This window comes from Canis lupus, chromosome 10, assembly GCF_003254725.2.
Source record: "Canis lupus dingo isolate Sandy chromosome 10, ASM325472v2, whole genome shotgun sequence".
NCBI lineage: Eukaryota > Metazoa > Chordata > Mammalia > Carnivora > Canidae > Canis > Canis lupus.
Genome location: NC_064252.1, coordinates 49,883,259 through 49,909,849, shown reverse-complemented (window position 1 = coordinate 49,909,849; position 26,591 = coordinate 49,883,259). Strand labels below are relative to the sequence as shown.

At 52.2% G+C, this 26,591-nt stretch overlaps 1 long non-coding RNA gene across 3 annotated transcripts; it reads left to right on the top strand.

Annotated features, from left to right (window-relative positions):
* Positions 1-2,721: 2,721 nt before the first annotated feature.
* LOC112671685 (uncharacterized) lies at positions 2,722-24,287 on the top strand. 3 transcript variants are annotated; one of them, XR_004803143.2, is made up of 7 exons: positions 9,857-9,951; positions 10,975-11,075; positions 18,398-18,496; positions 19,529-19,943; positions 20,359-20,525; positions 20,617-20,754; positions 23,759-24,287. It is a non-coding gene; the product is annotated as an uncharacterized LOC112671685 (long non-coding RNA). The 3 variants fall into 3 exon arrangements; XR_004803139.2 differs by having other exon boundaries at positions 10,970-11,075; positions 23,759-24,286; XR_003143811.3 differs by lacking the exons at positions 9,857-9,951; positions 10,975-11,075; positions 18,398-18,496; positions 19,529-19,943; positions 20,359-20,525 and adding an exon at positions 2,722-2,948 and having other exon boundaries at positions 23,759-24,236.
* Positions 24,288-26,591: the final 2,304 nt, after the last annotated feature.

Below are 26,591 nucleotides of genomic sequence, written 5' to 3'. Positions count from 1 at the left end.
AACCCTTCTGTTTCTTTATTAAATGAATAAAATATTGCTGTAGTAGAAAGTACAGATAAACAATTAAAAAAATCGTCCCTGATTCCACTGTCTTGCAATGCCCATGCTAACACAGGGTGGAGGAGGAAGAGATTAGTGTGGCTGAAGCATGGGGACTTGACCAGGGCAAGGATGGGATGGGGCTAGAAGGTATGAGTCAAGGCCACATTGTTCTGTGTCTCCAGGAGCCATGAGGAGGCAAATCATGAGCCTTGTCCTGAGACCTAGAATCAGAGCCTGACTCTGGCCACTTCCTGGCTATGTATGATCTTCGGCAAGTCACCCAACTTCTCTGAGCTTTCACTTGCTCATCTGTCAAATGGGAACAGTAGTATCTAGTTTGTGGGATTAAATGAGAATGATCATGTCTCTTGCCTGGCATGAGGTAGAAGCTGTTTGGTAGGCGTCAGGCCTTCTTCAGTGAGTTCGGAACCTATATTTTAAGCAGGAAGGAAAGAATTTCTTTCTTTCGTTGTTTTGTGTTTTTTTTAAAAAACATTTTATTTATTTGCAAGAGAGGGAGAGAATGTGTGTATGAGTGCGTGTGCGAACAGAGGCAGGGGCAGAGGGAGAGGGAGAATCTTAGGCAGACTCCCTGCTGAGCATGGAGCCTGACATGGGGCTTGATCTTATGACCCTGAGATCATGACCTGAGCTGAAATCAAGAGTCGGACACTCAACTGACTGAGCTATCTGGGTGCCCCAGGAAGAATTTGTTTATGACTGATTGCTGCAAAGCTTTATTTTAAGCAGGGAAGGGAAAAATTGATTTCTTATGGCTGATTGACTCTTTGAAAACCACTTGCAGAATGATGGGAGTGGTAAGGTGTGAGGAATATAGACTGCTGGAGGTGGGGGGAGTTTCATTGGTACAATCTATTCTTGGAGAGCAGATGGGTGTTATACAGCAAAAAACTGTGAAAACCCTAATCCTTACCCTTTAGCATAGCTAGGCTATTGAAAATAACGTATCTGGTGGAGATTGTCAGGATGCATGTACAACAGTATTCATTCACAGCATTATTTTCAATGTAAAAATGACAGATAAGCTAAGTGCCCAATAGCAGGGCACATGAATCTAACCCTGATGTGTCCTTACGATGGGAACACTACCAACAACAAATGAAGCTTTAGATCTAGGTTTATTGGCATGAAAAAATGTTTGCAGTGTATTGTTGAATGAAAATAACAGGTCACAAGAGAGTGGAGGTACAGTTTGATTTCATATTTGTAAAAATGTGTGGGTACCCACATGTGTGTAGAACATGTTGGGAGAGATTTCTAAGACCTTCATCCTCGGTTTAAGACTCTGTTGATTCCTGGGGGCGCCTGGGTACCTCTCTTGATTTTGGCTCAGGTCATGATCTCAGGGTCGTTAGATTGAACCCCGTGTTGGGCTCTGTGCTGGGCATGGAGCCTGCTTAAGATTTTCTCTCCCTCTCCGTCTGACCCTCTTCTCTCTCTGTCTCTCTCCATCCCTCTCTCCCTCAAAAAAGATTTTATAAAGATACCCATTGATTCCTTAAACAGAGCTCCCTGAAGCCAGCTCCAGGGGGCGTTGGCTACTGATAGCCAAATGCCACAGGACCAATTCAGAAACAAGCCCATCTGCTTGCAGGGTTCCTGTTCTTCAGAACACTCCCCAGACCAGAAAACAGATGCTTTCCTGCCTCGGTTTCCCTAGGGAAGAGCGGGGGGGGGGGTGGGGGGAAGCATCTGAAGGAGACTGGCTGCTCTCAACCCTGTAAGCCAAAGAGAATTCAGGCTTCCTAGAAGCAGAAGACACCGAGGTTAAACCTCACTCTTTTCACCCACTTGTGGAAACCGAGGAGTCGAGGTCAACACTGGCCTTGGGACATCAGCCCGAGTATTTATGGAGCCCCTATTATATGCAACACAGTGAGCTAAGTGTACAAAGACAAATGAGTCACAGTCTTGCCCTTAAGGAGGGCAGTTGGGGTAGGGAGGACAAACCATCAGTAGGAAGAGAAGGGGTGTCCCACAGTAGGAAGGGAGTGCCCTGCTCGTGGGGCTCAGGAAAGGCCTCGCCAAGGAGGTGACCCCCGAGCTGGTCTGGTAGGGTGAGGACATGGTGTGGTAGGGGCCGGGCATTGGGCCGGGGAAGCAGCATGTGTGGGGCAGAGGCGCCCAAGGGCTGATGTTTCAGAAAGCCTCTCTGCTCTCAGCTGCTCTGGGCATCTGCTTCCTACCCTCCAGCAGGTGCTTCTCTGCTTTCCGGCCTCCAGAGTGGGGAAAACAGCCACCCGCTGCCCCAGCTAGGCTTCTGGGAAGGGAGACAGTTGGACTGAAGCTGGAATCTTGGTCTTAAATCCCATTTCCCGAGTCCTGGCCCGCTCTCAGCTTTGGGAATGGTGTCGGGGTGCAGGAGCATGGGGCACCTGTATGGACAAGGTTGATGCGTGGTGGCCAGAGGACAGTCCCCAGAAAGAGAGTGCGTGCAGTGTGGAAGGGACAGGGCCCACGTTCCCCAGTACCACTAAGGGGTGGCTCCAGAGGCTGATGCCTGTAGAGCCCACGGGCCTGTTAGTGTTAAGACACAAGCTCGTGATTGAAGGACATTCTTACCCCAAATGTGTTGGGAAACCACAATTTTCCTGGTACGTGCTGCCCTACGTGCACGCAGGGGGGGGTCCAAGCACACACGTACACACAGGCATGCACACACGTAAGCTCACATCCCTGGAGCAAGAGGAGAAAAGTCAACTTCTGCAGTCTCACTGCTTCCTCCCAGGATCACCGCACAAACAATGCACGGTGACTCATCCCGGTGACTCACAGCGCCGCGGGGCCTGAGGTCCTGCGGCAAAGGGCAAACGGCTCATTATTTGTCCTTTATGTTCTCTGAGGTGGAGGATCCCCCCCCAGCCTGGCCTCAGCCTCCATCCCAGGTGAGCCTGGTGGGGAGCAGCTCAGTAACTTAGGAGATGGACCCCCCTGGGGACGCTCACCTGGTCTGTGCCATGGGGGGGGGAGGTGTGGGGGCGGCAGGGGTGTGACTTTATGAAAGGGTTTACAGAAGATGTATTTCAACACAGCATTCCCCACTGGGCATTCAGAACAGGCTATGATTTCCCAAAACCCAATTTCCTGGCATCCTTTCAGGAATCTGCTGGTTGTGCAAAGTGAAGTTGGTGTGTTGGGGGAGAGGGGTTGGGAGGGATAGCTCAGTGGGGGGTGTAGGGGCAGAAATTTTCAGCTGAAAGGAAGGGCCAGAGAGGGTCCTGGGCTGTGGGGCCATGTCCTACCACATCTGGGGCACAGCAGCCTTGCTGGGCCCCACCAGCCCCCTTACCCCCTGCCGCATCCTTACCTTCTTCCTCTCCTGGCCCGGCTCACGGCTGGCCACGGCGGGAGAAGCTGCTCTGGTCCTTGCTGGCAGCCTGAGTCTCTTCAGCTGTGCCTGGAAGCGTGGCTCCAGAGGCTCAGGTTCCTTCCCTGCCACCAGTGTCTATCCCACATTCACTTCGGGCCCTGTGATGTTCAAGGGTGATGAGGACATGCCATAGGCTGGCTGTTTAGCCAGGAGCCAAGAGTCACCTGCCAAGTGCTTCAGGAAGGGGGGCTTTACGTTCTTATCCTGGGCTGGGGGTGCAGGGGAGGACTGCCATTTGAGGGCCAAGCTTCCATTTAGAAAAGATGTTGCTGCATTCTAGAGCAGGCTGGCACAGTTCTGGGCAGCCAGATACCCAAGTGTGTGGTCAGTAGTCACCCATGGTTCTGGGAGAAGGTGTGGCTGGGTATTTTGATCCATCTGGGCCTGAGTCCAGCTCTGTGGGCACATAGAGCTGTGTCACTCTCTCCCGTGGTCACAGAGATAAGGACTTGGCAGTTGCTTGATGAAGTGGTAGTGGCTATGGTGGATAAATGTGCATACTAAGCCTGTGCACCTCCCCCCCCCCCCCCCCCCGCTTTTTAAAGATTTTATTTATTTATTCATGAGCGACATGGAGAGAGGGACAGAGACACAGGCAGAGAGAGAAGAGGCTCCCTGCGGGGAGCCTGATGCTGGACTCGATTCCGGATCTTGGTATCATGACCTGAGCCAAAGGCAGACACCCAACTGCTGAGCCAGCGAGGCGTCCCACTGTGGCCCTTTTAGGAGAGTGAAGATCTGCTCTTTCACCCTTCTTTCTGAGGGTTTAAGGTACTGAACCAAATCAGGGTAGACCCGATAGTCCTGGGAGTATCCCAGCAGCAGGGAAGTACCAAGATATCTCTGACATAAAAGTCATTGTGAAGATAAAAGGAGACAAAAGTAGTAGGCTTGCCCAGTTGACCAAGAGGGATGAGCATGCTCTCGACTGATGTCTATGTAATGAAAGAATGTCAGAACCAGGAGTTCAGGTCCAGCCTGGCATGAGCCCTATGGCCTACAGTGACTCCAGAGAGAGGGTCCCCTATGTACCTTGAGAGCCCACTCCCCAGCTAGTGGCTTCAGTGAACACAGCCACTGACAGATTTTAAGGATCAGGGATGCCTGGGTGGCTCAGAGTTTGAGTGTCTGCCTTTGGCTCAAGGTGTGATCCCCAGGTCCTGGGATCGAGTCCTACATCAGGCTCCCCATAGGGAGCCTGCTTCTCCCTCTGCCTATGTCTCTGCTTCTCTGTGTCTCTCATGAATGAATAAATAAAAATCTTTTACAAATTCTTTAAAAAAAGATGATAAGAATCAAAGGTTTTTATAATTTGAAAGAAAACTGTAAGGAACCATGATCATATTCCATATCTCAAGCTGGTCAAGTGGGACATCCTGATTGTTCAGACGGTGGACCAATTAAGATAGACTGGATTATGCTACAGTGGCAAACAGCTCTAAACATCTGAGTGGTTTAACACAACAAAAGTTTATTTTTTGGTCACAACAACATATCATCACAGGTCTGTAGGAACTCACTCTCCTGTCAGTCAGGGACTCGGGGAGCCATCATTGGGAACTTTGACAGTTGTCATGGAAAAGTACACACTGACTTTAGTATATGTGCTGCCGAAGCGAGCACAACACACACCGACTGTAAAACTATCTTGCTGGGAGTGACACCTGTCATTTCCACTCACGTGGCAAATCACACAGCCCGACCTGGATTCAGATGGGTGCGGATTTACACCCTTTCCAGGTGTCCAGAAGGAGAGAGAGCCAGAGCATTTGAAAACAGCCCCAGCAACTTCCACACACTGGTTAGAGGACATCGCCTGCCGCCGGTTTCTAATACAGATTCTGTTTGCCCAGGAATTCTGAGAAGGGGGACAGCCCCATGGCAAGAATCAGGGAAGTCTTCCTGGAAGAGGTGAGATCTGAGGTTAGCTTTGAAGGACTGCCTATCTTCAGACCTCCTGATCTAGAAGGGGGGAGGGGGGATCCGAGGGAGCAGCCTGTGACAGCAGATTTGGAAGGAGACCCAGTCTGCTGGCCATGGGGACCTCTACTCACATCTCCTTCCAACCCTGGTCCCTCCAAGCTTTGGGACTCATGGTAGTGAGAAACAAAAGGAGAGGCCGGGCTGGGGTCAAGCGGAGATGAAAATTCTAGTGGCTGCTGACCAGATAGGCGAGGAGACAGGGAAGAGCCACTCTCATGTTGTGCTGAGCTGCGGGCTGGGCACCTGCCACTGTGTGAGCCCTGCCACAGCCATGCTCATCTCCGGGCACAGAGGAGGTGCCGATAAAGACAGAGGGCGTCTGGCCAGATGTGTGGCGGTATTGTCGTCCCTCAGTGACTCCTCCAGCCGGTGAGCCCCAGGGGCCCACAGTCAGGTCATCCCTAGAACCAAATAAAGGACCCTGTTGGAGGGAAATGCGCCCTCGGTTGCTCTGCCCATCAGTCAGCCAGGAAAGGCAGCGACTCGGGGGCTCTCAGGTAATTCTGTGGTGGGCTGCGTGCGGCATCTGGAGAAGGGGAGGCCGGGCCTTGCTGGGAGATGTTCCGGTCTGGAGCAGGTGTGATCCTTACCTTTGAGGCAGCCACAGGCAATGCCTTCAGGGCATCTCCTGTTTGAAAAGGGGGCAGTCGCATCCTATTTCCCATCCTTCGTAGCAGTTAATAAATGTTGGCAATGGGAACCCTCGGTGGACAGAGAAGTCTGGGACTTCATTTGACTCCCCATTGGGGACACTCTCACGAGAAAAGCTTTAAACCCGGCCTATCTCTAACTGCCAGGTTGTTGCAAGGTGTAAACGAGCCCTTCACTTTGGTGAAAAAGTGCTAAATAACAAAAGCAACACTAATTGTAGATAATTTCAAAACCAGGACCCACACACAGTTTCCTTGGCTTGATGTCAAGACCCCTGGAGGGCTTTTTAGACTGGACCTCTCCCTCCCCCACACAGGATCACGCAGGGCCAATACCCTGGGGGCAGGTGGTCTCCTACGGGCCAGCTTCCAGCTTCCGGGGAGTGAAGAATAAAGACAAGGTGGCTGAGGGAGGGTGCCGAGGGAGGGTGGGCAGGCTGGGGATGGACAGGAGCCCCAGGATTTGGGAAGGTGGACTAGGGCACAGTGCCTCCAGGGGCAAAGCTGATGAAAGGGGCCCTGTGCTGTGTCCTGGGGTGGGAAGCAAGGGAACAAAGTTATGATGTTGGTGGTAGAAATCCTATATGTTGGCCGATGAGGACCATGCAGTGAACAGGGAAAAAAATGGAAAACAGGGCAGCCTGAGCAGAAGGCCAGGCTCCTCAGCCTCAGACCAGAGGTGCCCCCGACCCCACCCCACCCCCCCGGCCCAGAGGCAGGCTCAGAATCCTCGGAGGGGCTGTGGGTGTGGTGATGGCGAAGGTAGGCCTGGGGTGAGAGAGGAGTTGGCCTGGGGAACAGAGACCCGGCTCCAGGGATTGGGCAGTGGAGCAGGCACAGGGCCAGGCTTTGGTACCCCCACCCCCACCCCTGCAACTGTACATTTCCAGCAAAGAGCTAATTGTCTCTTCCTCAGAATGGTGCCTATGCCGGCAAAACCCTCTCTACCTTATCTGGTCCAGTATCAGACACAGCCTGGGTGGCCTGGGCGGTGAGTGGGGGAGGCTGGCTCTGCCTCTGCAGGGGGGTGGGGAATGGTCTTCACCCCTGCACAGGCCCCTTGGTGGGCAGCCTGTGTGTGTGTGTGTGTGTGCAGGACTGCTGCCCAGGCTTCATCAGGAAGCACCAATGCACCCATACCCCTCCCCGTACCCCGCAGCTCCCGGCGCCCCGCAGCTGGAAGTCCTCACCATGGCCCTTGCCACCCCCATTACATAGAGGGGAACACAGGCACAGACAGGTGGCAGTGCTGGCCGGAGGTCACGGGGCAGGAGGGGGCAGCTGGATTCCCAGCCTGACAGTCCAGCTGGCTGGGTCGGTGCTTCAGCCCGGGCAGGAACTGCCCTCCTGGAGTTTCCTCCCCGGAGCAGACAGGTCCTTAACCCCCGGCAGATGCTTCCACACTCCGGCTGGGTGATGGGAGGGCTCCTGGCACAGGAGGGGAGAGGCCAGCCAGACACAGGGGTCGCGGGGGTCGAGGGGTGGACAGGGCAGGGGCCCAAGGGCAGGGTGGGGGGTGAGAGGGATGGAGGAGCTGGGAGTGGGGGCAAGGGTTAAACTGGCAGCAAATGCAGACCTGTTTGGTATATAAGTAGATAAAAGGGAGCCTCAGTGGGCGGAAGTCACACGCTGGAGACAGCCCTGCTTTGGATTTTTGCGTCTTGACTATGTTGCTCAAACCTGAGCCAGGCCAGGGTTGGGGGGGTGGGGAGGGGTAGGGGAGGGTGGGGGTGAGGGTGGGAGTAGCGGCTGGGGCTGCTCCTGACAGACTCCTCCTTGGGCCCTTGTGGCCCACGATGTCAGAGACGTCTGAACACGCTGTAAGTTCCAGAGAAGAAAAACAGTTCACCTAGCATACTGGGAGGGGGGACACTGGGGTTAGAAGGAAGGAGCCCCTCAAACCCAGGCAGGCACTGCCCTTCTGAGAGGCCTCGGGGATCTTCTGGGACTCTATTCTGGGCACACCACCGGCTTGGCCCAGCAGGCTGGGGAGTGGGCTCTGGAGGGACCCTGGGCTGCTCACAGCTCCTCTGAGCCACATCCCTGTGCCACGGGGAAATGGTCTAGCTCCTGCTAATGTGAGGACTGCTCTTACTTTCCTGGGAGCCCTGCTGGAGCATCTAGCCTCCTTCTGGCTCCTGAGGGCAGGGACACCCATTGCACCCCTGTCTCCAGCAGGTTTCTCAGCCCCGGTACTGTTGACATTTGGGGCTGGGTAATTCTTTGTTGTGGGGACTGGCTGGTGCACATGTGGTTGTTTAGCAGCATAGCTGCCTTCTACCCATTAGGTGCCAGGTCCCCATCACTACAATGAGGAACATCTCAAGACTGATTAATTAATTGCCCCTGTTGAGAACCACACATCCTCAGGGGGACTTAGGGGAGAGGAACCTCACGACTGGAAGTTGCTGGACTGGCAGGACTTTGTGGGGAGGTGATCCCTCATCTCTCAACCAGGTCCTTAACTTCCTGCCTTTCATCATGGGAACCAGAACTCTGGGCCTCTGGGACAGAGGAAGGAGGAAGGCTGTTTGGAACTCAGAAAGCTATTTGTTTTAAGAATGATTTATTTATTTTAGAGAGACAAAGTGCGAATAAAAGAGGGGAGGGGCAGAGGGAATCCTCAAGCAGACTCCCCACACTAAGTACGGATTCTGATGCGGGATTCGATTCCACAACCCATAAGATCATGACTTGTGCTGAAACCAAGAGTTGGATGCTTAACCGACTGAGCCACCCAGGCACCGCCCAAAAAGCTGTTTGAAGTCTGGGGTCACAGACTGTCCCACCAGGAAAGCCCTGGGAGTGAGCACGTGTGCTGAGAGGAAGTGGCAGGAGCACAGGCTGGCTTCCCTTTGAGAACAGCTTCACTGGGTGTGCAAAAGTAGACCTGCCTCTCTTATGAAACCCACCGACCTGGTTTTCTGGTACCTTGGTGAATTTTCCGCTCCTGCTGCCTCTCTCCTGGTTGGCTGTTGATCCTACACCTTCCTCTCCATTCCTGCCATCATACTGTCATCAAGCCCTCCTAGCTTCTTACTTGGACTATTGCAGTAGCTCCCAGTAGCTCTCCTTGCTCCCAGTCTCTCCCCATCAATCCCTGCCCCTGATCTGTCCTCCACACTGTACTTTTTTTTTTTCTTCTGAGAAACAGATCTTCATATCATATTCTCCTACCTAACACCCTCCAGTAGCTCCCTACTGCTCTCAGGATAAAGCATGAGCTCCTTAGGCTACCCACTTCATGCTTTGCTCTCACTTAGCCTCAGCCTCATGCCTGGTGTCCCTCCTCACTTTATCTTCATTCCATGTCAAACCCTGCAGTTTTCCCTGTGCCATGCCATTTTATACGTCTGTGCCTTTGCATAGTCTGTTCCCTCTGCCTACAGGATTTTTTTGCGTTTTGGTTTGCCTGTTGAACTCCTATTCATCCTTCAAAACCCTGTATACAGCCATCTCCTCTGCAAAACTTTCCCTGACCTCCTTGACCCAGGAAAATGTTTTCTTCCCTGACCTGCTCTTTTACCCTCATCTCAGGGAGGTCTTTGTCTGGTCTCCCCTACTGGACTAAGAATTCCTGGAGGGAAGCTCCTTGAGCTCAGAGCCAGGCACATGGCATGGCCCACAAAATGTTTATTGGATTGAATATAATTCAGAGGCTCCTTTCCTCAGGAAAGACTGCACTTTTCTTACCGTGGAAGCCTGTAGGACACACAGATATAAACCAACGTAGGAATACACAGCAAGTGTCAATGTGATGCCAACTGGTTCTACAGTGGAATTCTAGAACCTTGAAGTTGAAGGGGGCCTTGAGATCCAGTATTATTGTTACATGCAAGAAAACTGAGGTCCCAGGAAGTACACCTCCTGCCCAAACATGTCCAGGTAGTGAGTGACTCAGGTGGGACAAGAAGACAGGGGCCCTGCAATCTGAGTTTGTTGGGGGCTGTGCCACAGCCCCTCTGAGGGGTAGCCTGGGGCTCGGCCTCTGGCCCTCACCTCCAGGTGCTCCTTGTCCAAGGAGACATAGCCTCTGCCCCCCGAGGGGGTCAGGGTGGGCGTCGTGCAGCACTGTGCCAGCAGGGGCTCTTCACAGAGGCGAGGCTCCCTCATGCTCTGCATGGGGAAGGCACCAGCACCGAGGCCATGCAGTCAGAATAAGGCAGTTTGTCGAAGGCAAGGAGCCAGTTTTTATAACAGGAACTGTGGTTTCCTGAGAACACTGTGTTCCCTGAGGCCTCCAGGCCTCTCTCCAGAGCCCCGTCCGCGCCTACACCACCTCCATGCAGGCACCCGTTACTGCAGGTCTGGCTTCTGCTTCCAGTTCTGCATCCCCAGACACAACCTCCTTCCTGGGACCCATTCCCACCGGCCAACTGGATCTTGACCTTGGCTATCACCTCCTCACCCCCAAGACCGAAGGTCATGCCCTCCAGGCTTCTGTGTGACACAGGCGGTCTGTCAGAGTGGCCCTGCTGTCGAGAGAGCTGGTTTTCTAGGACAGGAAAGGGTCTGATCTAAGTCCAGGGGCCGGTTAGCACCCCAGGCACAAGACATACTCTCCCTCCCCACCTCTCCATTGGAGCAGCTCCCCCATCATCTGTCCTCCAGCCTCCAGTTCTCTTGGCCTTGTCTCCCTCCTGAGTTAAGTGCTGTTGGGGTTGAAGGGGCCACATGGCAGGACTTGGCTTTTCAGCTGCAAAGTCCCAAGGGCCAAAGACATAACTTTTTTATCTCCGGAGGCTCAAGGACACCGCCAACCTTCCATTTTTTTTCTCCTTCTTCTTCTTCTTCTTCTTCTTCTTCTTCTTCTTCTTCTTCTTCTTCTTCTTCTTCTTCTTCTTCTTCTTTCTTCTTCTTCTTCTTCTTCTTTCTTCTTCTTTTCTTCTTTTTTTTTTTTCAGTATAGCTACCAGCACCCACTCTAGATGGCACAGTAAGATGGAGATTGCCATAAGATGGGTGTTAGATCAGAGGACCCAGAAGAACTCAAACCTCTCCCAACAAAAGGTAAAGGGAAGTTTTTTTTTTTTTTAATTTTTACTTATTTATGATAGTCACACACAGAGAGAGAGAGAGAGAGGCGCAGAGACATAGGCAGAGGGAGAAGCAGGCTCCATGCACCAGGAGCCCGATATGGGATTCGATCCCGGGTCTCCAGGATCGCGCCCTGGGCCAAAAGCAGGCGCTAAACCACTGCGCCACCCAGGGATCCCGGTAAAGGGAAGTTAATAGGATACATTGTTGCTGGCTGGAGCTTTGACTCCAGACTTAGGCAGCAACACCAAATGGCCTTTTTCGTTAGGGAGTCAGGTCCCAGAGGCCTGGACCCAAGGGTCTCTTCCCCTTGATGGCACACCCAGGTCTCAAGTTAGCAGAGGCCGCGCACAGAGGCAGTGGGGGCCCCTGCAGGTGGGTCTACGCAGCCCAGATGGCCTTCCCAGAACAGATGCAGCCTCGCCTTGTCTGAATGGAGTAGGGGGCCCTGAGGGAAGAAGAGGGTGTAAGAAAGACTTGTCTAGGGCTACTTGCAACAAGGGAGGTGAGGGGACCCACAGAGAAACATCTGTTTTAAGGGAGAGCTATCCATGGGCCTTTCTTCCCTGGATGGAGCCCCTGGCTCAGCACTGCTGTGGCTTGGCCTGCAAGGGGCCGGGCCCTCACGCACCAGGTCTTTTAAACAGGGACGGTGACCTCAACCCAGTAGCTCATTGACCCAAATGACATCCTTGAATTGTCCTAGGAGGGCAGTGGGAAGGAACAGAGAGAACTTTTTTACTCTCTGGGGCCAAGGGCCATCCCTATATCCCTTGCCCTAACATGCCTGCCTGGCTTTTTTTTTTTTTTTTTTTTTTTTTTTTGCCTGTTTGCTTGTTTGTTTGTTTGGCAGACTGCTTCCATGAAGACCCTGGAGACCATTTTCTTTCTACCAAGTTGTCTAGGCTCATTATAGAGAATCAGTAGCAGATAGCAAAAGCCACAGATGTGGGTGGTCAAGAGGGTGCTGCGGTGCCTACCTTCTCAGAGGAGGTCCAGGATGCCTGGTGACCTCTGGAACTGTGGCACTGTAGTCTGATTGGGTTATACTCTTTTCCCACATCTCAGATTTCTCCAAATTCCACCCTCCCCCCAAATATATATGTGTATTACTCAGATAAAATGGAGCTGCAAGGCTGTTGGTGTAGTTGCAAAGTGGTAGCTCTGCACCCCACTGGCTCGGGGCTGCAACCTCTGTTCTCTCACTTCCTGGCTGCAAGAACTTGGACAAGTTCCTAGTGGCTCAGGCCTGGGTTTGCTCGTTTGCAAAACAGGGGAGGTTGTCTTTCCTGGGTGGTTGTAAGAATCACCTCGATGCAGTGATGGCGATGCCAATGCCGTGTGGGGACAAGCCGGGTTGGGCCCGGCCGCATCAGATGCTCAGGGAGAGGTCACAATTACTCTAGATTAGAAGATAAACATGAGTAACAGTAATAATAAAAACTGACAGAGAACTCTTACTCTGTGTCCAATGCTAGACCAAGGATTTAAATCTAGGCCTATTTAATACAAGAACGGCTCTGTATGGTAGGTACTGTCATTATAACCCCATTTTACAGAAGGACCCCAGGACACATTTGCATGAGAGGCAAATATTTTGTTCAAGATGTAGAGTCAGAAAAAAAAAGTAGAGTCAGGACTGAGACCCAGAGACCTGACTCCAGAGTGGCTCTTCTAGGCAAGGGCAGCAAGAAGGGGCCAGAGTGAAGCTGGGATACCTCCAAACATGGCCCAGAGGTTTATCTGTTCTTAAAAATGGGAACTCTGGGAAGCATATGGTGAAGACCTCCTTGGGGAGGGAGTCCCCACCCTGGATGCAGATGGGGCTTCCTGAGCCATCCCACGTGGATGTTGGGTGGAGAGAGCAGCCTCTCCTGTCTCACAGGGTCTCTGTTGAAAGAGATCATTCAGCTTCTCACCCGACTCGGATACAACCCCGGCAGCCCAGACCCAGCCGGTTGTGGGCGGCGGCGGCAGGCAGGGAGCCGCGGGCAGGGCCTGGTATCTCAGAAGGCGGGCATTCGAGAGAGGCGCTGGGAGGGCAGTGCTGCTGACTTGCAAAAGATATCGGTTGGCACGCGGACAGAGTGAAGGAAAGCTTGTAATTGTAGCCATAAATCAAATGTGGACAGAGGAAAAACCGTTAGACTTTTTTTTTTGCAGTTATTTTGTACAGAAGAGGTGGAAAAACACAGCTGCTGTGTGATAGCTGGGCTGGCTGGATGTTGGCGGGGTGGGGGGGGGGAGGACTTGTGGGTTCACCACGGTGTGCGGGGGTGGGGGCATACCCAGGCCCAGAAAGCTATTGCAATGGCCCTCACTTTCAGGATGACAAAATAGCCCATTTCCAGAGGAGGGCCCTTCTTTATGGGGGCTGCCCTGGCAGACACCTGAACAAGCCCAATGTATCTTTAGCACTCTCGCTTGCCCCTTTATGGGTTTCCAGTTTGGGCCCTGCCCCTTAGAGCCCTGTGGCCTTTGGCAAACCACTTAGAGGTAAATGACTGTATGCATCTGGTGCCTGCCATATGCCAACTCCTGGGGTTGGCCTTCTCAGCTGGAGTCTAGCTCCTTCCTCACTAACACACCGGATTTAATTCAAGCATCCACTCTCTGTGCCCCCCCCACCGCCCCCAGCCTCCTGCTTCAGCCCATCCATAGCTTCAGAAGGTGGGTCCTGGTTGGCGCCAGCCAATCATGGTGGTCCCATTCCTTTTGCTTGTGATTGGCTTAGGCATGGATGTGTGACCCAGTCCTGGCCAATGAGATATAAGGGGAAGTCTATTGAGGGTGCTCCAGGGGAAGGTTTCTCATCTCCTTCTCCTAGAGATGGTCTCTCACACTTCTGGATATTGTGCCTGCAGCCACTATGAGCATCTAGCTCCCAGAAGCTGACAACAGCAATGAGGATAGCAGAGCAGCAAGGTGGAAAGAACCTGGGCCCTCGAGCTGCTAAGTTAACCATTGCTGGGGCCGGCCCACCTTGGGACTTCCTGTGGTTGTCTAAACCATTTTGAATTGGGTTTTCTGTTAATGGCAGTTAAGTGTCTCTACCACTTCTTACTTTGCTGAAAAATAGGTAGGTTCTAGAAGTGAGTTCTTTTCCCCAAGTTAGAGGGTCCAGAGCTGGCTTGCTTGGTCCCAGTGGTGTCCCACTGGGCCCCCTCTTTTAGCTTTTCACATAACAAGTCACCCCTCAGATACAAATACATCCCTGAAGTGGGTTCAAATAACAACCACTTTGACCCTCCAGCATTCTGGCCGTTTTGCTGGATAGGCCTCATTACGGCAAGCGTGTTCTCTCAGGCAGACATAAAATGATCCTAGAAAGTGCTTGTCCAATAAATGGCCCTCACTGCTTGTTTTATGGGTGCCTTGCATCAGTATGTGCTATTAATTGAAATAATGAGATATTTCACACGCAATGTGATGAATTATTAAGCTCCCACGGTCTAGTTTTGCCTCAAAATGTCTTGTGCTCCCTCAGTGTATGCAAGTTGAAGACTAAAGACTCCGTGATGCCTGCTGGAGACCTCTGGCTTTCTAATAATGGATCGTTGGGTGTCTCCCACCTCGGCTCTTTGCCTGGAGAGGGAGGAGCCGATTAATGTGGAACTGTCAGTTCTCTCTGTCAAGAGAAAAAGATTAAAGGCCTACATCCTCACCCCCACCCCTGCCACACACACCTCCAAGCCCGACGGCTGGGACCGTGGAGATGCTTGTCATTTTCTGGGATAGCGGGGTTGGGGGTGACCAGGCAGTGGTCAGGGAAGAGACCGTTCGTGCTGGAGAAGACTCCCAGCCTGTGTCTCATGTTTGACTAATGCATCCTAACCAAGTAGGTCTCTGCTTAATATCCTGGGGGCAAAGTGCTCAAGTCAAACAACCCCAGAGAGGAGGACTGGGGAGATTGGACCTGGGCTGTCGCTGCTCTTACTCACAGTTAATCTCTCCCTAAGGGGCTCACAGGCTGAATCTATGAGTAGATACCCTGGGGAGGGCAGGGCCGCAGGAGCTCTGAGCCCAGCTGAGTCTGAGGGAGGTCAGGATGATGGGGTCTTGCCAGAGCCAACCTCATCAGCCTGGAACAGGGGTGGATCTCAGCCAGGAGAAGGCAGGGAGCTCCATGGGATGTCATGTGCTCTGTCCTGTTGTTCTCACGAGGCCTTCTTCTTGCTCATGGAAATGGAACTTGTTCCCTTGGAGGCAGTGAGTGCCTTCTCTGCTACCTTCAGTCAGGAGGAAACTGAGACCAGTGACTCCTAACACAGCCTTAGGGTCTACCTAGGTTCAAATCCTGCCTGGGCCGTTTTTTTTTGTGTGTGACTGTGTGGCCCATTTATTTGTGTGACTGTGTGCTAGTTTCGTGACCACTTTGTCCTGGTGTCCTCATCCACACGGTGGGGAGAAGCACAGCATCCCTCTCATGGAATGATCGAGCATGTTACAAGAGTTGGTACATGGAGAGTCAGATCGGGCACATGGTAAGTGTCTAAAAGATATGAGCTGCTATCACGACCTTGAGTCATCCGGTAAGTGAGGCGTCCAGCTGGGTTCTCTCCCAGGGTTCTTTGTTATCTAGTTGCAGTCTCCCCGTTTGTCAGACGTGCTTATGTACCACTGTTCTGAACACGTCCCGATTCTTATCCAGCGCACACGTGGGCCCTGTGAGCTAGGCAGTCCTGTATTATTGGTTCCATTTGATTAATTATTGGAAGGTAAGGGAGCTCCGGGATCAGCTGAGCATGTGTCAGCAAGTATAAGGGGGACAGGGAGGTTTTCAGAGCTCCTCCATCTAGGCCAGCCGGAGGTCTCCATGAGGAGTCCTGATGAGGACAATCAGCACCTCCTGATCTAGAAAACCAAGCATCAGAAGGCCTGCGGCTGAGCCAGAGAAGGGCCAGCACAGTGGGCTGGCTGGGAGGCTGGCTTGAGGGCTTCTGTCATGGAAGGGGGAAGGGCTGAGGCGGGCAGCTAGTGGCTTGGCCTGTCTCACACGGTCAGGGGGCCACCATGGTGCTCACGGACCTCAGATGAGAATCCTGGGTGAAGCCATGAGTCGCAGCACCCCAGGACTATGGGGCAGAAGCGAGCAGTTGAGGGCCATTTAGGGAAGCTCCCCTAAATGCTTTTGCTCCTCTCTGAATTGTGTCTGAGTGTGTCCCATGTTGAGATGGAGTCCAGGGCCGGGGGAAGGACCTGTCATATGCAAGTAGGGGGCTGATGCACACAGGAGACCTGGGCACCTCTCTTCTGGTGGCATTTAAGATATTTCAAGGAGAGGGGGCACCTGGGTGGCTCAGTTGGTTAAGCATCCAATTCTTGATCTCACTCAGATCTTGATCTCAGGGTCATTGAGTTCAAGCCCCACGTTGGGATCCACGCTCAGCATGGAGCCTACCTAAAACAAAACAAGAAAATATCAAGGGGTCTGTCTGCCCTCATCCCCCACCCTTCTGCCCCCATGGCCTCACTCCCGTTCCCCTAATGACTGTTCTCCAAGCTAGATTAAGCTTTTCTTCTGATGAGTCTGCCTCCGAATTGTCTCTTTTTAGTCTAAAAACAACCTGGCCATATCAATAAAGAAAAGTCTGAAAAAAAAAAAAAAAAAAAGCCACAGCTGCATAACTGCTAAATGTTATTTTTCCTTTTTTTTTTTTTTTTTTTCCAATCTTGGTCCAAATGCTGTCCTGTTTTCACCCCACCATCCTGCATCCTACTCATGAACCTGGCATCAGAAGCCTCAGTTGCCCATTCTTACGGTACATTAAATTGGCTCAACTGACCCCTTCCAGATAGGGGGCTTTCCTCTGTCTGTCTGTCCCTCTGGGTCTACTCTGCGTCTCCCATCTGCTCTGGCCCTTGGGGGCCCCTGACATCTCTGTGTATTTAAGTTTCAGTTCCATCCTAACTCAGCCACCTCTGTAATGGCCCCGTCCCCCAGTAGACTCACGTTCTGAGATACTGGGTATTAGGGCCTGAATGTGGTTTGGGGGAGCTACACTTTAGCCCATACTTTCATTCCCTCTGCTCCCTCCCTCTGGGGTCCCCGGGGCCCTCCAGAAGGTCACAGCTCTTGTCAGACAGCCCCAGCTGGTTCTGTCCCATCCCTGTCAGGCCTAGTGGAGTTAACAGTGCAGGGGAGGGGAGGACCCTTACCAGCCCTTGGGGTGTCTGCAGCCACACCTTCATAAATAGTCCTTTTATCCCACTCTCTCCCATTATCCTTGTTGAGCATGCCTTCTGTCTCCTGCTGGGCTCCTGCTGGTTATACCAGGGATGGTGCACACCCAATAGGGCCCCCTGCAGCTCTGAGGATTTCTGGGGGTGCCACTTTGCTTCAGCTTTCCCGTGTACCATCTTTTCTTGGCATTGGGATATACTGCCTTGGTCATGTATGACAGACTTGAGGGTAGAGAGGGAGATGACCTCATGTGACAATAAAGCAAATTCCTTAAAGAGAATGTTACACACTCCCTAAGACTCCTCGCCCCTCAGGGCCCTTCCTTCACACAGATACGTGTTGAATGTCTGAATGTTCCCCTTGGCAGCTTCTCTCTTTCTTCCAGCTGCCAGCTCCAACTCTCAAATTACTGTTATTTCTTTTGTCTTATCCAGTTCAGTGGGCCCCCCTCCACACTTTTAGCCCATCCAGGCCATTCCCTGGGGGCTTCGCATTTCACACCCAAAGAGGCTGCCGGTCCTGGGCCAACTCTAGGTGCTCCCTGAAGACTCAGCCACCATTTGTAAACTAACAATTTCCTCTTCTGTATTACGGTCTCTTTCCACTTAATACTGTAGCATGACAATCTTTCCATGTGTTATGCACTCACGTTGTTCCAAAGAGGCCGCGTGCCTCCATCTACCTGATGATTCCCCTGTTGTTGGATATTTATGGCATTTCTACTTCATTCAACAAATCTGTAGACCCAGTTCCTTCCTTCTCCATTTCCCTGATCTCGGGGGTGTGGAAGTGGTCTATGACAGTGTTTTCATCACCTTGCCACACAGAAAGCTCTGACTTCCCCTGAGTTACCTTAAGATGGTGGCTGGTGATGGTGCTTATCCTGGGCCTAAGGTTCTCAGGACCTCCATTGAGAAAGGGACTCATGAGGACTGGAAAAGCTCTCTGTAGACCTTGGAGCCCATCTGAAAGGGGTCATTTGGGAAACCTATTGAATGTAGAGCCCGTGTTTGCCACCAAACATTTTAATAGCTGCTACTTGCCCTACAGACCCTTCTATTTAGCATCCTACCACCTATATGACAAGCCAATGAGAATGGTTGCTTTTTAGGTTGAGCCTAACAAATGGAGAATTTCCCAAAGTCTAGACCATGGAACACCGGTCACATGGCATCCTCTGAGTAAAGAAGAATGTTGAGTGGTTAAAAAGGTTTGGAAAACACTCTGTCCACTTCTACTAATGTATTTAGTAAAGTCTCAGAATCAGGCAATAATAAAAAAACACACTCGTTTTTAAAACTCAGTATTTCCCAAAGTTATTAGATCTTTCTTTCTTTCTTTTTTTTCTTTTTCTTTCTTTCTCTCTCTCTCTTTTTTTTTTTTTTTTTTTTTTTTTTACATAACACCATTTATCATCTCACAAAGCTTGAGGTTCATGGAATAGACTTTAGGAAAGGAAAAATTGCCCAAAGAAATGTGGCCTGCAGGGCTCTTCTGAGTAAAGAGAAAGGGGAGACTTATCAAAGATGGTCAACTTTATAATCATGTGAAAATTGCTGATACAAACATGACAGCTAACCAGAGTGTGGGCTCCGTGAGGACAGTCCTTGGTTGGGCTAACCAGTGGCAGTCCTGGGGCATATTGAGTGGCCCCGGGAGAAAGTACAAATTAGATCACGGAAGGTTTGAGTAAGATCCGGAGTCATAGGTAGCATTATCACAGCTACACACATAAGGAGGGAGTTAGGGGTATTTGGGACACCCTGTGAATTTTTTGAAGAAAAATCCTTCTGTTTTCCTAAAATGTTCCTAACTACTCTTTGTGAAGACTGGATTCTGAGCTGGGGGGTGGGGGCTCTGCCCTTAGACTTCCCACTTACCCAGCAACCTGGCACGGTTCTATTTAGGCAGCACAGGAATACCTGGAGGCCGGGTATCTGGGCTTAGGTCCGCCTTTCCCTCCTGTTTATTTTTCTTTAAAAGATTTTATTAATTTATTCATGAGAGACACACAGAGAGAGGCAGAGACACAGGCAGAGGGAGAAGCAGGCTCCTCTCAGGGAGCCTGATGCAAGACTCAATCCCAGGACCCCAGGATCATGACCTGAGCCAAAGGCAGAGGCTCAACCACTGAACCACCCAGATGCCCCTCCCTCCTCTTTAGAAAAAGGCCTGGGAAGTGGGGTAGGTCCCAACTCTGTCATTTTATGCCATTTAACCTTGCCTGGGGTGGTTTTCCTAGGTGCCAAATAGGAGCTACAGGGTCAGGAGCAGCTGGGACCTGACCTCTCCACCCCACTCCACCCCCTGCCCTAAGACTGTCCAGCCCTGCCCCCCGCCCCCTCCAGCAGCATGGAGCCCAACAGAGAGAGAGACCACTGGGAGTGCAGGTCCAGGAGCCACCAGTTCTCCACGAACCCTGGCCTGGAGCTGCAGCAAGGGAGATGTCTGCTTACCCCAGAGAGATGGAGGGAAAAGGGAGAGGAGTAGGCCGGATTTGCCTAGGGTCAAAAGAGTCGTTTGCTGTGTGGTTGGTCTGGGTGCCTACTTCCGTGTTTCCAGCCAGACCCAGCTGGGCAGAGCATGAAACTGGCCCTTCTCAGCCAGCTTCCCACTGGAGTGACAGTTCGGTCCCTGGATGGAAAAGCTGCCTGGCAGTGAGTACTAGGGGCACCCATCTAGTTTGCTTCTCGTCCAAGGGGCTGGCTATGTGCATTTGGGCTTCCTTGCAAAGGTGTCCACTTGGGTGCATGGAGTCTCAGAGATACGCATCTGTCTCTGGTTCATGCTCCCCAGTGAGAGACAGGATAGCAGTGGCCCCAAAGCAGAAGGTTGCCAAGAGGTCAGAGGAGGAGGAAAGATGCTCACGGGCAGCTGGGACCATGCAGAGGGCCGGGACCCGAGGCCCATGGAGAGGGGCAGGGATAGGGGTCTAGCACCTTCAGAGCTGGTGGTGGTATTGAAAGAGCCCCGTAAGAATAATATCGATGGCAAAAATGAGAAGAATACCGACAATGAGGGCAATGGCAGGAACAGAAATGATAATAGTTCCTGCCTTCTTCGTTTAACTAGTATTCCCTGAGTCCCTCCCAGGTGCCAGCACCTGCTGGGCATCCAGCATGGAAGTAGCCAAGGTCCTTGCCCTCGTGGCATTTACAGTCCAGCGTGGAATCAAGCTGAGCTTCCAAATACATAGTCACACTGTGATCATGGCAGCATTTCTTGAGAGAGCTTACCAGGTACCAAGCATTACACTCTTGACCTGTATCACGTCTTTTAGTCCTTGCAATAAATTTACGTGGCTAGTGCTTTTATCATCCCATTTTCCAGATGAAGAAAAGGAGGCTCAGAAGGAGGAAATGCTATGCCTTCAGACGTACGGTATGAAACTGAACTTGGACAGAGAAGGACCCAGACTGACCAACCACCTTTCCTGCTCTTGGAGGGGAGGCTAAGCCTGACACATAGGTGAGGGGGGCACATTTACCTGCGAAGGTGAGGTGGGTGATGGTACATCAGGGCCATGTGTCAAGCGGCCACGTGTGGAATGCCAGGCTCTAGGACCCTGTGGGTGAGGCTGATGGGAGAGATGTGGCCAGGGTGCTTTCTGTCCCACCGCCCCATCTGAGGGCTGACGACCTGCTGTCTGCACCTGCAAAGGTGTGGCTCAGCGGATACCCACTGAGTTGTGGGATGCCAAGGAGTTTTCCTGCCAGGAACATGTGCATTTAATGGGAGTTGTGAAGACCCGGTATATCTTGTGGGTCAAAGGATGTTTGGGTGTGAGGTCAAGTCTGGATGTAGGAGCAGTCAGGGTGGTTAGGCTGGTGGGGGCAGGCTGGTGGGGCAGGGTCCCTGTGCATCAGGGAGAGGAGGAAAAGGCTGGTGGAAGGTTGGGCATGACCCCAAGGGCCAGCCCGAGGTCCGTGACTTTCTCCTGGGGCTGAGGCAGCCATCCATCGGTGGTTCGGGCTGGACTGAGCTGCAGAGGCCCAGCTCTGGTGCAGGCCCATGATGGGATGGGGGTGAGGCTTGGGTGGAGGCCTCTGAGCTTCCCGGGGGCTGCCTGGAGGAGAGTCTTATGCCTTGTCCTTTGACAGGCCCACCCAGTCGTCAGGTCGTCAGCTCTCTGGAGCCGCCAATCTTTCCTTCAGGGAATTGCTTCCTTTGGGGCTTTTTGCAGCCTGAGCAAAAGGGGGAATCTCTCAGGCTCCCTGGAGAAGCACACCTGACTGAACCTGGAATTCGAGGGCATGGCCAACACCCCTCTGAGAGTCAGGGCAGAATGGCCCCAGGTGCTCCAACCAGCAGGGGCTCCTCAAGGGCTGCACACGGGAATCACCTGGGAAACCTAAAACACTTCTGATTTATGGGCCCCAGAGGTTCTGACTTAGTTGGCCTGGGGTGTGACAAAGGCGTCAGGATTTTAAAAGCTCCCCAGAGGATTCTAGTGTGTGTGGCCAGAGCTGGGGGCCGCTGCCCCCACAGCACTCGGCGGCGTTTTAGTCGGCCGTGACCCCGAAGCCCGTGGGCCTCCCCAGCTCAAAGTCCTGTCTGGACACCCAGGGGCTGGCTCTCGTTAGGGTGAGTGTAAGATGAAATTTCTCGAAATGCCCCGAGGTCCCGAGAGGAGAGTCCCGGATTCCCAGTGGGACCTCCTGAGGCCTGACACCGAGAGGGCCGTGTCCTCAGCGCCTGTCTCTCTCCGTCCCTCATAACTGTTCCCTCCTGCCCCGAGGCAGGATCCCCACCCCAATCTGCCTCCAAACCAAAATTTTTCTTTGACAACCATTAAAGATAAAATGTTAAAAGTCATCTAAGAAGACACGTGTAACCCACTGGAAATTTCAGGGCCGTGAGTCATCGCGCTCCTGGGCCCCTCAGATTCTTATGTAAAGTTGAGTCACTTTTTGTGAAGTCCGTGCACAGCAGACAAAAATTGGAAGGTTCTCAAGATGTGTGTGTGTGAGAGAGAGACAGAGAGAGAGAAAGGGAGCAAGAGAGCAAGAGCCTTGTCATTTGTAGCTTTAAGACGCTGGTGGTAACTGAGTTAACTTCAGAGGTTGCTCCTCCCTCATACTTGTTCTCGCTCCCGAGGGCAGGCGTGCAGACTCCGTCATCCGGCGCTTGGGCTCAGGCATGACTGTCCCTGGATCCCCAGGACCGGCAGGGCAGTGTGGGTGGGATGCCTCTGTTCCGCTCATCCTGTGGCGGGGGGCCCTGCACCCCTACTGTGTGCAGGCCCCAGAGCCTGAGAGGTGGATCAGACACGTCTGGGCTCTGTTCTGGCTCTGGATCCTTTATTTCTGGATTTCTCAGAAAAACACAGAGGCAACAAAAATAAATACATTTAAAAAAAACAAAACAAAACGCAGAGGCCGTGGAGCAGGATCCAGGAGGACAAAAAAAGAATTGTAGACACTTCAAGGGAACAAAATGAGGGAGCCCGTTCCCTGGGGAATAAAGTTGCTCTTTGAGAGTTTGACCATAAAACTGACACACAGACACGGAGCAGACCGAAGCAAAATCGCCCTTAAAAAGAGAGAACGGGCCCAGGCCGGCAAGATTAATTTAGGTGTAGAGGGAAAGATGCGTGTCTGAGGGGGCCAGGTCTGCAGCGGGGGTGTTGAAAAGGGCCAGGCCCCAGAGTGTGGCCACACCCGGCTCCCACTGCCTCACGGGGGGGAGAGGGAGTCTGGCTGCCTCCTCCCAGGGATGGGTGTGCCTGGGCCGAGGGGGGCGGCAGATGCCTCCCACTGGTGCTGCCCAAGATGTTCAATCTATACCCCATGAGGACTGTCCCTGGTTTTGAGTCCAGGCTCCCGAGGACTAGCTCCCCAAGAAGTGTGCCATGGGGAAGGGGTGGCATGACATGTACAGACGAGAGGGCCACCAGGTAGTGATCATTCTCCTTGTGAATGAACAAATCCTCCTGTGCGTTTGCCCCACGGGACTCCTTCCCTCCATCTCCAAAATGAAAGATATCAGGAGAGCCCCTGGAGGTGGTGAAGTCATCATAAATGCCACCCCCCACCCCCGGAACCCACTGACCTCCCCAGGAGGTGTCCCCAGTGTGCCACAGGCCCCGCCCCTTTCTCTTGCTCCTGAGCTGTGCTCTTCAGTAAGGGAGCCACTAGCCTCATGTGGCCATAGAGCCTCAGATGTGGCTAGTCTGAATCAAGATGTACCCAAAGGGTCAAATTCCTATGGTTTTGAAGACGTAGTATGAAAAAAGGATGCAAAATATCTCAATAATTTTCTAGGGGTGCCTGGCTGGCTCTATTGGCAGAGCACGTGACTCTTGATCTCGGGGTCGTGAGTTTAAGCCCTCTGTTGGGTGTAGAGATTACTTAAAAATAAAATCTTTAAAAAAGAATAATTTTCTATATTGATTTCATGTAGAAATAATAATATTTTGGCTATATTCAAGAACATGTCATTGAAACAAATCTCTGGCTTGTTTCTACCTTAGGTCCTGCCTCCAGTACCTCCCAAATGAAAATAAAGGGACAAAGACAGCAGAAGAACAGACAACAGCTGCAGAATTTTGGAAGCCAGAGTCAGATGGGTGAGGGGACACGGACTTCCCTGACCGGATATAGTTAAATTCGACATTGTTGTTCATTGTTGTGGGTCGAGTAGTGTCCCCCTAAAGCTCATGTCCACCCGGAACCTCACTAGGTGATCTAATTTAGAAATAGAATTTTGCAGATGTAATTAGTTAAGTTAAAATGAGGTTTGAGAGCACCTGGGTGGCTCAGCGGTTGAGCATCTACCTTTGGCTCAGGTCGTGATCCCAGGGTCCTGGGATCGAGTCCCACATCCGGCTCCCCACAGGGAGCCTGCTTCTCCCTCTGTGTCTCTGCGTGTCTCTCATGAATAAATAAATAAAATCTTAGAAAATAAAAATAAAATAAGAGATTTGACTGGATTAGGGAGGGCCCTCAGTCCAGTGAGGCCTCGTGAAGATACAGAGACAAAGAAATAAGCCCATGCTGGCTGCAGGCAGTATGGGAGGGGGCCTGGGGTTACCCAAACAACTCCTTGGCTCCAGAGGGTGGGGGCAGGGGAACGGGCTGTGGGGGAGAGAGCCACGTGGCTTAGCCAGCCCGGACTCATGTTTTCCTTGGCTGGGGCTGGGATTCCTCTTAAGGTTTCTGCCCCCAGAGAGCAGCGAGCCTGAACCGGGTAGTGGCCGGATGCCGTGTTTCATTCTGACTGTCCAGGCTGAGACAGGGACCAAAGATCATCCATGGAATGTGTGTGCCGTCCTAGTGGGGGGCTGTGGGATTGTCTTTAGAGGTGCGAGTTCAAGGGGCCCAGACTCAAAGACGGTCTGACCCAGAACCCCCAAATGGCCCACACTTTTGGAGGGCTCTTGAGTTGCAGGGAGGCAGGCTGGACTGTTCTGGTTCCTCCTGAGTTTTCCAAGGGATCCCAGAGGTGACCTTGAAACTACTGTCTGGAGCCTCTGTCAGAAGAGACTCTCCCTCCTCTGCACACTGTAGCACCCAGTATTATTATTTTTGTTGTTATCGTTGAATGGCTTTCCAAGAAACACTCAGGTCAAGAGCTCAGGTCATCCACTTTTTGCCATGCAGGCCACCTGCGCCTAACCCAGCCCCTTCATGTTTGCTTGAGTTGTCCTGGTTGTCCGTTCTGCCTCTGAGATCCCATCTCTGGGGGATTTGTCACAGCTCAAAAAGGAGCAATAATACAGCAAGTCATTCTTTCTACAGATATTTACCAAGTGCCATCAGGCCCCGTGTCAGACCTCTTCCAAGCACGCGGTAATTGGATTAGCGCTCCCATCCCCTTTCTGGACAGTTCTGTGGGGGTTCTCTGGGCCTGCAGGCAGTGCCTGAGCTCAGGCTGCTCTGGGGAGCATGGATTCTGACCAATGAACAACTGACCTGGCAAAGGACCCAGACTGGGCACAGTATCAAAGTGAGGGTGAGAATGGGGCACCTGGGTGGCTCGGTCGGTTGAGCATCTGCCTTCGGCTCAGGTCATGATCTCAGGGTCCTGGATCCAGCTCTGTGTCGGGCTCCTTGCTGAGCAGGGAGTCTGCTTCTTCCCCTCCCTCTGCCTGCTGCTCCCCCTGCTTGTGCTCTCTGTCAAATAAATAAATAAAATCTAAAAAAAAAAAAAAAAAAAAAAAGCCAAAAAAAAACCCAAAAAAAGGGTGAGAACTGGCCAACCCTGTCTGTCATATCCAGTCTCTGGCAGGGTCTGGGTGCCTCTGCCTCTCTCAGCAGGGAGCCTGTTTCCCTCCCTGGGCCTGTCTCCAGCTCTCAGGCCTCTCCTCCTGCCTGTTTCTTATCTCTATTTCCAGTGTTTAGAAAATGTCATCCTGAGTGGCCAGGGCTGTGAGCTGCTGTGAGAGCAAGGAGAGTTTTGCTGCAGGGTGATGGGGTCCCCGGGGCCTGGTTTCGGTGCTCAGAGCTTGTCAGAGTTGCAGGGACCACCAGAGACCAGCCACTCCTGCCAGACGCCTGCTAGCTGGCCCCACCAGCCCCCTTCTATTTCACCTTGGGAAGGTTGAGATTTGGAGTTTTGCAGGGAATTCAATGGTTTCTCTAGACCCCAACTTCCCCCTACCAGCACTTTTTAAACTGGAATCCAGGGACACCCACTCTGCTTCTCTTGATCAACACAAGGCCAGAAGGCCGACCTCGTCTGCTTAGGAAGAAGCCCTACCAGCATCCATGTGCAGACAGCACTCCTGCGGCGCCAGGGGCCAGGAGGGCTGGGGGGGCAGCCCCGCCTCTGAGAGGCCTGATGCCCTTTCATGCTGGCAGCACAGGCTTCAAGGACTCAGTGTCCTGGGGTGACAGAGGCCCCAACCTGCTGTCCTTCAGATTATAAGGACTCCAGTCACTAGCTCTTCTAGTCTCTTGGCCATTTTCTCTTTCCCATGAGGACTGAAAAGAAGAAACAAATGGATGTTAGTTCCGGCAATGAGGATGTGGATAAACTGAGGGTTGGGGGGTGTCTTGAGATCGGGGGTGGGCAGACTGCTGATAGAGCTTCTTCCCCTGGCAGGTTATTCATAGACCAACCCCTCCCCACGGGCTTTGGTGTATACCAAAGAGGCACAACCAGGAGACAGATGTTTTCTCCAGATCTTTCCAATCTTATGGCTTTTATAATTAGACCTGGAAAAACATCTTTCCTTTTCTTCATTTCTTTGAAAAAGCAAGATTGGCTGAAACACAAAGCGATCATTGGAACCTTTTGAAAGTAGAAAAAAATAAAGAGATGACCTTTCGAGAATCATGCTTCATTTCCCCATTCTGCCTCCC